Genomic DNA, 15,842 nt, shown 5'->3' with positions numbered 1-15,842 from the left:
CAACCCCAAAACTTACCTCTTGGTTCACCGACGCGCAGGAAGCACATGGCTTTCTGCGCGTCGGTGATCAAAGGGAAACCTCAATGACATCAGCGCGCCTCGCGCACTGACGTCATTGATGACGTGGAGGGGGGGCGGGGGAGGCAGGGGAAGGTCTTCCCCTGCCTTCCCCAGTAACAAAACCCAGATTGACCGCCCACGGGGGGAGAGCCAGCGCTTCCCTTGTGGGTGGGTGTCATGACGAGCTGGACTCATCATGAGCACACGGCTACTGTGTGCCATGACGAGTCCAGTTCGTCATGAGCACCGAAAGGGTTAAAGAGGGGTTATCATTACAATTTCATAGGTACCAAACATGACATATTTGCCTGCTCACAATCAGGAATTAGCGATTACTAAATGTTATAAGGAACCCCCAATTTTATACTATGGGAGGGCTATGCCTCCCATTAGTGAAAAATGTATTTAAGAGTTTTTCATAACTGAGACATTCAGGCTGAAATTGCAGGCCTGGGACATGTTGTGAGGCACTACATAAGTGATGGCACAGTAAGTGCTACAGACTCACTGGTATAACTTAATATACAGGCCCTGGTACATGGTATGCTATTCTATGAGGGACTGATAAGTAATATAAAGAGACTAATCAAGTATGAGCCAATATAACCATGTTTTGGGGAATGAGCAATGAGCACCAGCATTTTAGCACTGGTTAGCAGTGGTAAAGTGCACAGAGTCCTAATGACATCAAAAACAAATTAAGGTATAAACGGGTAAAGGAAAAAAGTTTGGGGTGACCCTGCAGGGGTCAGGTCCAACGCACCCCTCCAATGAGGGTCTGCTGAGTCACTTCATGCCTTGGCCATATCCCCTCTGACGACAAACAAGCCAGACTCACCTTGATGAAGTAAGCGGGTAACACCGGGGAGATGAGGCCAAAACTAAGGACACAAGCTGGCTCCGTTTCAGATCTATGCTTTAGTACTTCTTTTAGGCATTTACTTGCTATTAGATTTTGAATGGTGCAACGAGGCACAGTAAGAGCTATGGATGTCTCCTGTTAACAACAAATGAGTTAATGTAGGTAACGAAGGACTTACATAGTTGACTTCATATATTTCTCTGTGTCTGTCTCATATGTCTCATGCATTATCCCCTAATACTAAATCTATTTTAATTAGTGTGTGACTACAAGGGGCCTCCCTCGCTCCGACGCTTTTTCGTGCACATACTACTGTTAAACTCGGTAAGATTGGCTGGTTTCACTTCATTTCTCTGTGGAAAATTATACGCATTGTGGAGTGTTATCGTGTGGTGGTGTATTCCAAGTATTGATTTGTAATGTGATGAATTTTAAACTTACTAACTTGATTAAAGTTTATGTGGAGACAATGCCCCAACATACGGCAACTGAATGAGTATATAATGAGCCGTACGCACTGATTTGGTTTGGAGTGGCAGAGCAGTATGTTTCTATGAAATCACTCACATATATGAATGATATCTTGCACAAATTTCTTTCACTCTGTTGTATTTTTCATACTTACAGATTAGATTCGAAGTGTGATTACAAGACCTATACGTAAGTGTAGGGTCAGTCTTCGATCCTCCCTTTAAAGTAGGAAAGGAGGGTAGACTCACAGGGATCTAGCAATCCTAAAGAAAGCGGGGGAAGACACAATAGCCGGCAGAAGCATGTTGACTTATCTGCAGAGAGGAAGAGTGAATGGTTTATAAATTATAATCTACCCTGTACACCATTATCCTCTAGGTTCTCAGACCTTTTTAATCCTGGCCAGGGAGGCTGGGAACAAAATAGGGAATTGGATATCCCAGAGCTAGTTTTAACGTAATTTTCTGCACTCACTCTTCACTTGATCCCTATTCTCCTTTGTGTTTGTATTGTCTCTCCCACCCTATTGCTCCACCCCATGTGTTGGTCTGTGCAGGGGTGTGTTTAGCAGCCCCATGATGAGGCATGCCACATTTGTGTGGGTGAGGGCAGTTTTTCAAACTTGTTGACTTTGCCATATATAACTCTTTAAGGGACTTTTTCACTCCTACTTCTTTTTCTGTGACACGACAACCAAGCAAAGCCACATTACAGCCTTTTGTTTCTATTCACGTCAATGTCATCAGAAATATGAAGCATTGAAAGCTTGGGATTTTTGGGAAGACTCCAACCTAAGATTCCTTTAAGGGTCATCAATATCCAGTTCCAGAAGGGCACAGGAACCTTGCGACCCTAAACCGAGTGAAGAAAGTCAGCCTTGGGTGCTGAGCTTCTTAGTCAGGCTTGTGAGTATATTGCCCCCATTTTCCACATCTGCACCCTCATGAGATAAGCCCGATGTAGATACTTTACATGAATGGCGTGGAATTGAGAAGCAATACTGGCTTCCAGAGGGGATGCTAGGGCTTCCCTCCAGTCTTCTTCATTAAGTGTGCCTAAGTATAATGCCCATGCCTCTCACCAGGGGCGTAAGATAGGACCCAGCGGTGCGGGGGGGGGGTCCCAAGCTCTAGGGGGCCCTTTCAGCACTGCACTCCGGCCGGAGAGCTCCTGATTGAGCCCAGAGGGGGCTCCTTTGCGTCCCGTGCAGGGGGTCCCCCTCAATTTTCGGTCCGCCATGGCCTCTCACAATTGATCAAAATAATCCAGAGTGTTGTCCACAAAAGGTTTGTGTATGAGGGAAATTTGATAGTGTTGCCCCTGTAGTTCAAAATATGACTTTAACATGCCTTGATGGATCAAATCTCTGAGTTTGGAAATACTAATAAGATCCCAGCGCCAAAAGCCCAACTGCTGTGTTACCTACCTTAGTCATGTGTCGGAATTCAAGGAGGTTTGCTGGGTCAGGCAGTGGGACTAACCAAAAGACTGAAGCGTATCGCCCCAAACTATGAACACCACTTGTTGGCTGAGTGGAGGAATTGCAGAACTTTACTTTCGTAAAGGAGGTGAGATAGTTATAATCCATATTAAACCTCTCCTTCAGTAGAACTCAATATCCAGTGTTGCTATGCCACCCTCAAAAGTGAATTTAATACATTTGGGCAACACAATCCTAGCGGGCTAGTGGTTCCAGATAGAGCCCTATAGCAGTGCATTGATGCAACTTAAGAAAGTAAGCGGGATGGGGAAAGGACAGTTCTACAGTTAATAAAGCAGGTGCAGAAATATTACTATCTTAAAGAAAGTTGACCTTCCTAAGAAAGACAACAGGAGTGAGGCCCATCTGAAGTCTTTCAACATTCTAGATAAATGTGGTTGTAGAAACAATACACAGACCAGTCGCCCAAGCTCTACAGGAGAGCTGGCACCCATCGGGTACACCAATAGTTTCCCTTCATTCACTTGAGCACCAGGAAAACTCCTGAATTTCTGCAAGATTTGTAAAGTTGGGTCTGGACCACCAGGTAGACTGTGTGCTAGGGACACCACATTTTGAACTCTCTGGATTTTGTGATACATGTCTTGATGAGGCATAAACCCCAACTGAATGGGGTGGATCAAGGATCCCACAACTTTCAGCAGACAAAGTGCTTGGAATTCGGCCTGGATTTTCACTGCTTTGTTAAGAAGAGAAATTGGATGGAATGATCCACAGTTGTATTCTGGCCGGCAGTGTGAGAAGTTGACCTAGTATATGTTGTCCACTAGTTATAGTGGGCACCTTGTACCAGTCAAAACAACCCTTATTGATGATTAGGTTAAAGACAACCTTTATTGAAAGCTATCCTAGTGGTAGCTATAGAGAGCAGCCTTCAGGCTAAGTCTCGAAGGAATGTAAACAGTTTGGTTTACCAGAATATAACCTCCCGAATGACCAAATGAAAGGAGAACCAAACAAGGTATATATATATATATATATACAAATATGTGTTTATTGCTAAACACTCTCTACTAACTTCTTTATGAGATCAGAGAGCAAGGCACACAATATTACAGTTCTAAAATGACAGTAAATAGCACAATATACAATGGGCCCCAGGGGGAGAGCAAACCATATATTAGGAAAGTGGCATAAGAACCACAACTTGACTAGGCACAGTACCTCGAGCACGTAGAATCGCTGAGACCCCAAGGAACCACTCAAGGTTGTGACACAGGGGACCCACGTGGGACGCGTGCAGTGTGAGAACACAGCCGCGAGCTCCGTGCAATCCTTTGGGAAAGTCGTGGTTGGAATTTTAAAGATTAAGGACACTTAGGAGAGGACTTGGAGCAAACCCTTTTAGACTTAGAAGGTTCTAAGGCCAGCACCCATGTGAGCACTGGAGAACTCGCATTACCTAACCCTTGAAAGCCGGGTGCATAGGTGTCAAATGGTGTTGGGAATCTTCGCAGTTTTTCAATGGCGAGTTGCTGCAAAGAGCTGTTGCAGAGGAAAGGAAAAGTGTCCGGTGTGATCCAAGCCTGGATCAAAGATGAGACGAACCTGAAAGCAGAGGGGACAGAGTCTGGGTCACATTCCAGGTTCCAGGGGAACGATAGACAAATGCCCACCGAGGTCAGGTGTTTCAAGTGTGATGAGGTGAAGCTTGACTCCACTGCCACAGGAACCAGGAGACGTCGACGATGACCAAAGTCCACAGGCGAGCTGTTCCACAAACGATGTAGAGTACTGGGGGGTCGGTGTCCGCATTGGAGACTAACAAGCATTGGCAACGGCAACGCACGCGGTGAGAGTAAAAAGGCTTTGTGTAAACCAGCAAGGCCCTGTGGACTCCCCAAACGAAGGAGAGTCAGGGGACGTCTAGAGCAAGCAGGTAAGCCCGCCGAAAGTTAAATTACCCTTCTCAGGGACCCACAAGTTGACGGACAAGGGATCACAAAGGGACCTCAAGAGAAATCACTCAATACCAGCCCACGGGACACTCGTGAAGTGTAGGCCAGTAATCTCCAGTGGAATCACTGCTTGGGGTCTGGCTACAAGTAGCCCAAAGCACAGCCTCAGGGATTGCCAAGAAGCATATGCTGCTGCAAATGGTCGCGGTGTCTAGGGGTTCGGGTTGCACAGTCCCCACGAGGGCTTTGGTTCTCAGGTTTGCTGAGAGCATGGATTGGCCTCGGGGAAGCTTGGGAACCCACCTCCTGTGTTGCAAAATCTTCAGAGTCCTTCAGGAGCTGCGTAGTTGCAAACTGGACAGATGCGTGTTTGGTGCCTGCCTTGCATGGGAGTTACTCCTTTACTCCAAGGGAGATTCTTCGTAGGGGTGGGCGGAATTTGCGGAATTAACCTTCGCAAATTATCGCGAGAATGTTTAAAATTATCGCAAACAAGCAGAAATATCGCGAAGATGCGGAAGTTTTTTTCCGGCATGTTCGCGCGATTTTCTGCATGGTTGCGGGTCGCCAACTTACCCATGTGGCTGCTTGCGGGCGCGGCCATCTTGTTTTGAGTTGTTCTCGCGGTGCATGATCGCGAGAAGAAAGACGTGATCGCGCGACGCATGACGTCACTGCGGGCGCGAACTGTCGCGAGACAGCGCAAATGGCTAAAAACAATACAACATCTCATGGAGAACGCGACCGGATCAAGAAAACTTGTCGGCGAACGCAGGGATTCAGGTAAGGCGATCGCGCGCGCGCGAGAATGTATCATTTTACAGCGCGAGCAAGAAACAAATTATCGCCAAGCTGCGGAAACCGGAATTTTTGACATTTTCGCGCTCTCCGCGGAACGCAAAAATGTCAAATTATCGCAATTTCCGCGACCGGAACGAAATTTTTGCCCAGGCCTAATTCTTCGGTCATCCAACGTCGTGTAGATAGGTGAGGTTCTGGGATTCTGTAGTAGAGTTTCGTCCAGATAAATCTAAAGTCCTGTAGCCAGGGGTTCCTACTTTATACCCAAGGAATGGGTGGGACAAACTCTGGGGACCCACCTATGGGAGGATCAGGACAGAAGGGTGGCTACACCCATATTCTTTGTCCAGTTTCACACCAGAGCAGGGGCTGGTAGCCCCTGCAACTGGTTTGAGATGGACTTTGCACAGAGACACCAAATGTGCCCCCAGTGCAGACTTCAAAGCACTCTCAGAGTGCACCCACCCAGCCCCAATACATTAAAGCCTGTCTGGGAGGTGGTCACACCTCCCTGTGACAGGAAACCTATTGTCCAGCCATCCCCTGCCAGAGTTTCGGCCAGCAGCAGGAGGGAAGATCTGTGTCTGTGGCTGCCAGCATCCATTTTGTGATGCCAGGGCTTGCAAAGCTGGTACCGCGTGTACCGGTGCTGTAATATTTCTCCCTCTAGAAGGGTGGAATCATACATCCCACACCAGTTACTAGTGTGGAAGAATGATTCCAAGGTGTTTGACACCAAACGCAACATGTTTCCATGGAGCCGTTTTAAAATTAGCATTTACCGTGAGGTTATAATGCACTTAAGAATATATGGTATGGCTGCATCACAAACAACCCCGGAATAGAGGTTCCGAAGGCTGCAGAGGGGCTCTGCTCATGCATGGGCACCCTCTCACATAAAACCCAGCTCCCTGCCTTCAGGATTGATAAGGCCTGCCATAGGGGTGACTGATAGGTTTATATGTGCAGTGATATGGATAGATATAGTGAACCTACTACTAAGTAAGGGGGGGGAAGAGCCACCTTACACAGGCTGTTGTAGCAGACCTGTGGTGTCATTTTGAATGGTCTCCTAGGGGTGACATAATACATGCTGCAGCCCCTGAGAGGCCCCTGGGGTACCTATGCCCTGCGTATATAGTATACCATATACTAGGGACTTATAAGGGTACCCCAGAATCCAATATGGAGTGTACCTAAGGTACTAGTAATTAATTTAGAGAGAAAGCAGATAGACTGGGGTCCTGATTAGCAGGATACCAGTCAGACTAAATCGAAAAACAGTGAAACATCAGCAAAAAGTGGAGGTAACTATAAGAAGCAGATCCTACTCTCCTACAGGCAGGACATGGGAATAACCACTATGCCTGCTGATCACAGGTCTGGCATAGTTAAGCCCACCTCTAGTGCCTCCTGTAAGGTGTCAAGTAGCCAGTGCCTTAGGTGTGATCATGAGGCTTCAGATATTGCCACCGGGAGCCAAGTCGGTCTCAGGGTTTTACCAGATTCCTTTCCTCAGCAGGCATTTTGTGTGAAGGGAGATCCACCAGGAAGTAGGTCAGGTCTTTTAACTCAAGGTTGCATGATTTAGCATTTAGTTGATTATTATTGGAAGGGAATCTTCACACTATGGAGAGGTCACCACAGGCTGCCTTGCCACTACTGTCCAAGATTTTAGGAGAAGAGGTGATCTGAGACAATTTAGCATTTCGCTTGCCTTGTCCCCCCACTGGTTGATACATTTCTGAATGCCATTCCATGCATTGCATCTTTTAATGGAGTGTTGAAGAACTGAGGGGCTGATTACGATGGCGGTGAAACCTCCACCAGCAGCCGCCGGTGGCAGTTTCACCTCCATCTCAAAGCACTTCTCTGTTCGCCATATTACGATGGCGGGCGGTGTGCTGGCAGAAGCAAAGTCCCTCTGCCACAGGTCCGCCACAGGCAATCATTACGATTGCCTAGTGGACCCACCAAGCATCTCTAAAATGGTGGCAGTGCCTGGCAAGCACCATCTGCCTAATTACGATGCTGTTTCCATGCCAGCCCATGGAAAGGCTGGTGGGGATTGCATTTCGGGGCCCGTTGCAGGCTCCACTTGTGTTGGGGGAGGTGGGTGTGCGCTACCTGCCACGTAGTGCAGGGAAATACACAACATACATTTTTAACATTGCAGCGGGTGCTGCAGCCAGCTGCACCCGCCGCAATGTTAACCATGCACGATGCAACCGCCACAGTGGCGGTCGCATCATAATTGGACGTGAGGGACCGACACCTTACAGGAGCGCGGTCCCAGTCCCCGCATCGATGGCAGACAAACATAAGTCCGTCTGCCATTGTAATCACCCCCTGAGTATGAAGAAAGTCACTGATGATATAGCATTCCAGGGAGGAACAGTACAGTGTCAAATCATGCCCATGCAAATCGTGGACTTAAGAGCCTCCAATAACGTCCCGGACAGTCGAGGAGGTCAAGCGCAGTTGGCTCTTCATCACAGAAGCACATTTTGGGGGAGGCGTGTGTAGTAATTTGAGTGTAGTGGAAACTGAGTTGATGGGCCACTCAGAGGATGTGGGCAACCTGGTCTGTATAAAAAGGTGTCTGCTATGGTTTAAACTGGTTACAAAAAAAGGGTATACCCAAAATCACTGGGACCTGGGTGCAAAACAGTATAAAGTATGGTGGTCCCAGTATTACAACATCAAAACAGTGTCAATGGAAAACATACAATAATATTTAAATAGAAGATCAAAGAACAACAACGCTGATGTTACAGTGTTATTTAATCACACTGAACATAACTTACTGTTTGTAAGAGCGACTTTTTACAGCAAAGCACATTTAAAAAAACATCATTGGAGTACCCAGATGCATAAGTGAAAGAGGAAGGGAAGTAATTCAAGTGAGGTAGTGAGGTATGTGAAGTCTAAATGGTGATAGATATCACAATCAAATTGTCTGACATATCTTATTTAATGCCAAAAAATAAAGTCATAATACATAACATCTGTATACAATTAATTCCACGCCATGTAACAAAAGAGTTCACAGTAAAACAAGTACTGTTGAAGGAACTGGCATCATTGAAGTGTCGACGTTTCGACCCCTGTATGAGTGTAGGTTCTTCCAACCCTTTCTGGCAGGGTCCATTTCTAGGTAGAGTAAGCCAGTGACAAGGAAGGGTACTGGTCAATATATTTACCGTGAATGGATAGGAAGAGACCTGACAGAATTAAATGTTGTCAGGTTGTGCGGGCTCTGCGGCTCCGAAATGAAATTGCGATGAAGAGAGTGAGAAACAACTGCAAGAATAAGGTGTCTGTCTGTAAGCCATGAAAGCTTAGGGATTTGGCAAGTGAAAAATGCCTAATATAATGGAGGACTTACTCATAAGATGCGGTGGATCATATGTCCTTAAATCCAGTAATCAGTGGTTTGAATCCCATGTCACAGGAGTAGGAGCAGATCCCTGAATTAATCTATGGAATGGAATCTGTAAACCTAATTGGAGGGGGTAAAACAATAAAAAGTTCAGGACCCAGTTTAAAGTGGAGACAAAATAAAATAAATGGCCGGAATGGGATCAAACCAGCCGCGCTGACCCGGGGAAGCAGATCATGCGGTGTTCGAATGCCAACCCGGGTAGCGTTAATGAGGGATAGGCATCAAGTGCTAAACAGTGACGCCGAGTTCCATGACTCCAATGATGTTTTTTTAAATGTGTTTTTTTCTGTAAAATGTCGCTCTTACAAACTGTAAGATATGTTCCGTGTGATTAAATAACACTGTAGTCAGCGTAGTTGTTCTTTGATTTTCTATTTAAATATTATTTATGTTTTCCATTGACACTGTTTTGATGTTGTAATAGTGAGACCACCATACTTTATACTATGGTGTAAACTGGGGGCCATTGCCAGCACAGCAGATGTGAAGAGCAAACCTACCCTTGAACCAGAGCATGCCTCAGCCCTCTCAAAACACAGCCCACATATAGAAAGTTACTACAGGAGCAAGCTCAACCCTGCGAAACCCCTCCACACATCCAGTCGATGGAGTGACAGGTAAGTAACCTGATGCTGACATCAAGGAGACCCGGAAGTGGACCCCAGCTGAACAGGTGTTCTTGGGCTATGCAGTTCAGAGTTCTCCAGTTTGTTACCCTTCAATGTTGGTTGGACGCCTTCACATCTTTTCCTGGTGGCTTTTGCTGATAAGATGCCGTGCCTTCTTCTCTGTCCCCTTTGCAATGCTGGCCATCAGGCCCTAAGGCCCTAATTTCTTTTGGGGCTACCTACATTTCTATTGGGTTCATCCATGCACATCTGGTCTCTCTTCCACCCAGTTCCATGCACTCTCAGGGTCATTAAAAAGGAATGTTTTGTTTCCAGATAGAAACTTTAAGTGATCAAAGAAGCGTATCATGTATTTGATTCGCATCACCCTCATCTTCTGTTTGACTGCCAAAAAAGAGCTACGCTGATGTTGGACTTGCAGCGTGTAGTCAGGAAATATCATGACTCCCTATGAACTGCACTTTAAGGCGTGCAGAGTCTGAGAGGATCTCAGCACTGTATCCCTGTTGGCAAAATTAAAAATCCAGGCCATGAATGGGAATTGTGATGCCCCCGGCAGTGGCCTTGGAGCCAGAGGTCTGTGGGCTCATTTCTAGGGGTGGGCGGAATTTGCGAAATTAACTTTCGCAGACTATCGCGAAAATGCAAAAAATCTCCACAAACACGCCAGAAATATCGCGAAGACGCAGAAGTTTTTTCCCGCCTGTTCGCTGTATTTTTTGCGTGATCGCGGGTCACCAACATACCCATGCGGTTGCTCACGGACGCGGCCATCTTGTTTTCACTTGTCCCTCCCTCTCGCGATGCTTACTTCCTGTTCCGGGTCGCGCAATGCATGTTCGCGCCCGTTCGCGGTAGATATTTCCTATTCGCGACCGCTTTTACTTGATCGCGTTGCTTTTTGCATGCTCGGGGAGAAAATATCGCGCAAACGTGCGCACGTGGTCGCAATGGGCGCGGCCATCTTGTTTTTCACTCTATTGCATGGTTCTTGGGCTTGATTTTGAATCCTCCCTTCATCTTTTCAATCCTTTGTTTAAAGCTACTTTTTTTAAATCTTTTTTATTTATTATTTCTCTAACTATTTTCCTGCCTCTATATTTTTTGTTTTTGTCTATTTTTTTTTTGTTTTTTCTCTCTTTCTATTGCCTGCTATTTATTTCCTTTACTTCTTTAATTTTATTACCTTTTCTTTCCCTCCCCGTCCCAGAACCATGTCTAAGGGTAGGGCTGGTCGTCGTCACAGCCAGAGCCGTGACCGCCTTCCTTGCGGAAGGCGGCGCCCACAAGGGGTGCAGGCACGGGCCTTATTTGGGGAGGTGGAGTTGGCTGCACTCATTTTCTTTGTGCAGCACCACCTCCCCTCAACCCTGGCAGCAGGTGGCAGACCTGGGTCTGGGTACGGCCTCCGGGAGAGTCGGCAGCGGTGGGGGAAGGTGCGCCGGGCAGTGTCGCGCTTGTCTGGGGTCCGGCGCACCCAGGCGCAGCTGACGCACCGGTGGTCCGACATCCTGGACCGTGAGCAGGACCTGCTGGACCTGCTAGGAGTGGAGGTCCCGGGGCTTGGTGAGTAACTATTTAATTATTACTACTTTGTGTCTGTTCTTCTGCTCTGTGTTATATATTGCGAATATCTTTTTTTTCTTCCAACCAGCTAGAATGTTGCTGCTTACATTCCATGTTAATTACGTTTAAAAGTCTTCTGTGATTATAACACAGGTGCTCTTCTGCGCTACTACTAATCTTACTTGTTTGCAACTTTGCGTTTGCGCTTGCTTAGCGTGATTCTGTAAGAGTTAGTTTAGAGAAATTAAGTTACGTAATGCTACAGTGACTCTAGTCCACTCCTTACTTTGTCCTGTCACTAATAGATAGGGGTGGATTGATACTTAGGTTTAGGTACTTTGTATGAGTTTCTAATTTGTTAGTGGTATGCGTGATGCCCCCTCAGTTACGTGACGTGCTGCTAGTACTGCAGTCTTTATTAGAACCTTTTCTAGTTTGTTCAATGAATGGTGGTAATTGGCTTAGCACTAGCAGAACATCAGCATCAATCAATCAACCCAAAATTTGGTGTATACAAAAAATGTAGTCATGTGTCCTCCATTTGACCATATGCATTGTTGAGGAATAAAAGAAGTGGAAATGCATACTTAATGTACAATTGGCATGCCTGGAATAGGTGGGCTAGGTCGGGTGGTGCGTCGTACTTAGGCTTAGTTGTAACTTAGTATTCTGGAATCAGAATGGAAGACTGGATTACTGTTGATAAATAGTAACTTAAGTAGTCGATCCGCAAATCCCCCGATACTACTTGTTGACCAGATGAGATCGGTCAATTTAGTTATTGCAATTGTTGTTTACATAAGTGTTTTTTGACCGTTGTTGAAAAATATTGTATTTGTTTGACATCATCCATCAATGTTTGTCTCTTTCTTATATCTTTCCTGTTCATCATCAGCACTCAGGGGCAGACAGACAGGGAGTGGGGAGTCGGCGGGACAACAGTCCGAACAGCACCACCAGGAGGACACCAATGAGGGCTCCTCTGCTGGCCCCAGTAAGTCTTCTTGTTTTTAATAATATTTCTTATTCCATAACTTTTACTGCACCATATTTTTCACAAACTATTGTTTCAGTTTCCAAATGCTATTTCTTTACCAACAATTATCCTTCGATCTGTACGGTTTCAAAAATCTTGTTATCCCTGCCTCTGCTATGATGACTCTCAGTACTACTACTATCAGTCTATCTGTACTGTAGTAGCTAAGCTTGCCCAGTTGGCCAGTGCCACTCTTTATGTGAAAGGTTGTAATAAAAACTCAGATTCACCAGTAGCTCTAGCCATTGAGTCCAATCCTTTGGGTCGTCCTCTTGTACTACTTCTAGTCTTATTGATCTTGAGTCTTTGTTAATCTTGAGGCTTTGAAAATTCACAGCAACAAATGCCCAACCAGATTTATTACTATTTTGATAAGATAGCCTATAGGACATACTACTACTGTTGTAGGGATCTTGCACATACAGACCTTTGCACAAGAAAATAGGATGTTGGTGATGGTAGGTTGGACCTTCCTCACACACCTCAATCAGAAATTCAGAACCCACCACAATCCCCTGCTCGACTATAGTACTGTCTTGTCATAACTATTAGGTCTCCGAACCCTCCCCCCAAGATACCCAACAAGTAGACAACCCAGAACATAACACACCCAACCTCTCAGTCGTGGAAGCAATGCACATGCACACCCTTACTTTAATTTGCTCACTCGTGTAAGTTAGTCCACACCAAATACCACCAAGCCTATGTAAGTTCAAAATGTTTATTTTGAATTGAGAAGCTCTGTACATTGTTCTATTATAAAATGCAGCACCAACCGGAAAATCAATAACATTAAAACAATAAACATTGTTACACTTACTTACAGTTGGGAATTAAATCATGATAACTGAACAGAGGTGGAAGGCAGCAGCACGATCCCCTAGGAATTTAGTTTATATAAATTTATAAATGAAGATGTGAGTGAAGGGACCCCTCACCTTAGAAGAATCTAGTACTGGTAGTTGTGGCATCATAAGCTCTGCAAAACTCTGGTTCGTAGAAGGGAACCTTCCGTCTGTAATGCGAAAAATGAAATGGTGCGCTTGCAAGCATTTCTCAGGCGTGCCAATAAGTGTAGCATTTATGGATAAGCAATATGGACTAACAGTACACCAGTACTTCCTAAAAAAGTTGCTTGTTAATGTTTTTGTTGACCGCTTGTACGCAGCGCGTAGACAGTAGCAGTGTGAGGCAGGTCATGTGGGCTCAAAGGTGCCTTATACAAAAAGCTGCAAGGTAACGTCACATGTGCAAAAATAAAAGACACAAAGGTAAAATGGTTGCATGGCTCGGGCTAATTAAGCAAAGGCTAGAATGACCATATATAACTATTAGTGTCTACTCTACTACTACCTGATTTGTACTAGTGATGTATGTTAGTATTAACTCATTTTTCAACAATATGGGGGAGGTGTATATGACGCCTAATACATGTGTAGTGTTTTCTAGGCGCAGTACCGACCACCATTGCCGGGGCCAGCGAAGGCGACGCGGAGGGAGAGGATGCGGCAGTTGCTGCAGATACCGACGGAGCGGTAGGGGGAGTAGCAGCACCAGTGACGGGCGGTGGTAAGTTAGATTCATAATCCTTAACTATTGTTGAACTTGACAGTACACTCACTTCAAGGGTGTACTGTATGTATACTGTACTGTTGAGAGTGAGACTTAGGGCCCCATTAGGATGGCGGGCGTATTGCTCCTGCCGGGCCGACGGTATTCACCACCGACACTGCAGGGGCAAACCTCCCGCCATCCCTGTAGAAAAGAGTCAGACCCCCCACATGTCGACCAGGCGGAAAAGGGTTCAATATGGCGGTGGTGTCTCTCTGAAAACACCGCCAGCCATATAATCTGCATTTTGGAATGCCTTTGCGTGGCGGCATTGCCATCCGCCACGGAAAGGCATGCAGACATTGCAGAGTATGCTTGGGGCCCCCATGGAGGGTACCTACCTATGCTATGGTACCCCCCCTGCCTTTCAAAGCAAAACATGACAGGCTCTGTGCGGGGCCTGTCATGTTGTGCTTGGAAAAGCAGCACAACATGTATTTTTAGCATTGCTTTCGGCACCGCCAACCAGAATGTAAAAAAAGAAGGATGCGCCCGCCACTCTGCCGGGCGCATCATCCTAATTAATTGCCCCCACGGGACCCCCCACACTTTTTAGCGTGAGGATCCCGCTATCCGATGTCGTAAGTAAGTAAGAGTTGTTGTGAACATTTGAAGAGTGAACTAGAAGACTAGAATCCCTTTAATTGGCATAAGAGCAGGAGTATTGAGTAACCAATGGCCTCATCTATCTGATTTCAACTCCGCTTTGAAAGTTTTATGGAGAAGAACACCTGGTGCACTGTTCAACTAAAAAGTGAAAGACGGGTGGAAGGAAGAAGGACGGGCGAGATTTAAAATGTTATGTACTACTGTGCTTTATAGTGCTACTCTACCATGCCACTATGTATATAAATAATTAACTTGTCTTACTGTTTTTCTAACAGTATATTTTACAATTGTCTTGTTTTTTTCTTTTTGATACACAGCTACTCCTAAACTCAATCGAAAGGAGTTGGCCGCCAAGGCACGGCGCCGGAAGCTGGAGGCAATCCAGCGTGAATACCGGCGGCTGGTGGTCTTGGCAGAGGAGGAGGAGGAGACTGCAGCAGCAATTGAAGCCTCCTCCAGTGCCCCGGGCCCCAGCCACCGCCCTCCAGCGGTACGGCGCCACCATCTGGCGGCTGCCACTGTAGTACCATCTCTGGTGCCCCCCCACTGTGGCTGCAACTGCCGCGCCCTCAGACGCCGCGTCGCCCGTTTAGAGGAGCAGATGCGTGTCCTCCTTGAGTCCCGCCCCACACCTTAGTCCCTGTCATCAAGTTCTGCCCCTTTTTTTAATTCTTGTTTGGATGGGTGGGAACTGGTTTGGGATTTGGGTTTTAGCTTTACGGACTTTTTCTCTTGGACTTTCCTACAGACATTGGTTGGGGTTAGGGAGGGGGGTGGGTCAGCTTTTGTGGGTTTAGTTTATTTTTGTTAGGGTAAATTAAACATATTTTTCTATGTTACATGCAATGTTGTTAATGTTTTGTAGGTGGGGTACCTGTTTTACATCACACTGTTTCCTTGCTGGTGCCAGGCCGCCCATAGCCTGTGTTTGATTTAAATAATTGGCTGACTGTGTAAGACACAAACAGATAGATGCGACACACCTCACTGATTGACTTGTTCTTCTAGTACTTTCAGTCTGTCCTCTAGTCTATGAATTCTTTATCTGGACTGGTGTGTGAAATTGAAATCATTGAAAACATGTCCATTATTAATTCTGCCTCCCCCAAACTTCTCTCTTACCTGTGCTTGATGTTTATGTTTAACTTAGGCACAGCAATGGCTGCATGGTGAAGATGGTTTCCTTTTTCTAACATGCCATGATTGGGGTGGTGGTGGTGGTAGTATAGTAGTAGTAGCAGACACTGGCAGGGCAGCAGCATTTGCAAAAAAAGAAAAGGAGACAGTCAATCGCCTTTGAGAGACTGTTAGAGGAGTAGTAGAATGAAGTACAGTACAGAACTTACCGAGCAA

Source organism: Triturus cristatus, chromosome 6 (genome assembly GCF_964204655.1).
Source record: "Triturus cristatus chromosome 6, aTriCri1.1, whole genome shotgun sequence".
NCBI lineage: Eukaryota > Metazoa > Chordata > Amphibia > Caudata > Salamandridae > Triturus > Triturus cristatus.
The sequence above is the reverse complement of the archived record's forward strand: the minus strand, read 5'-3'. Positions refer to the sequence as shown.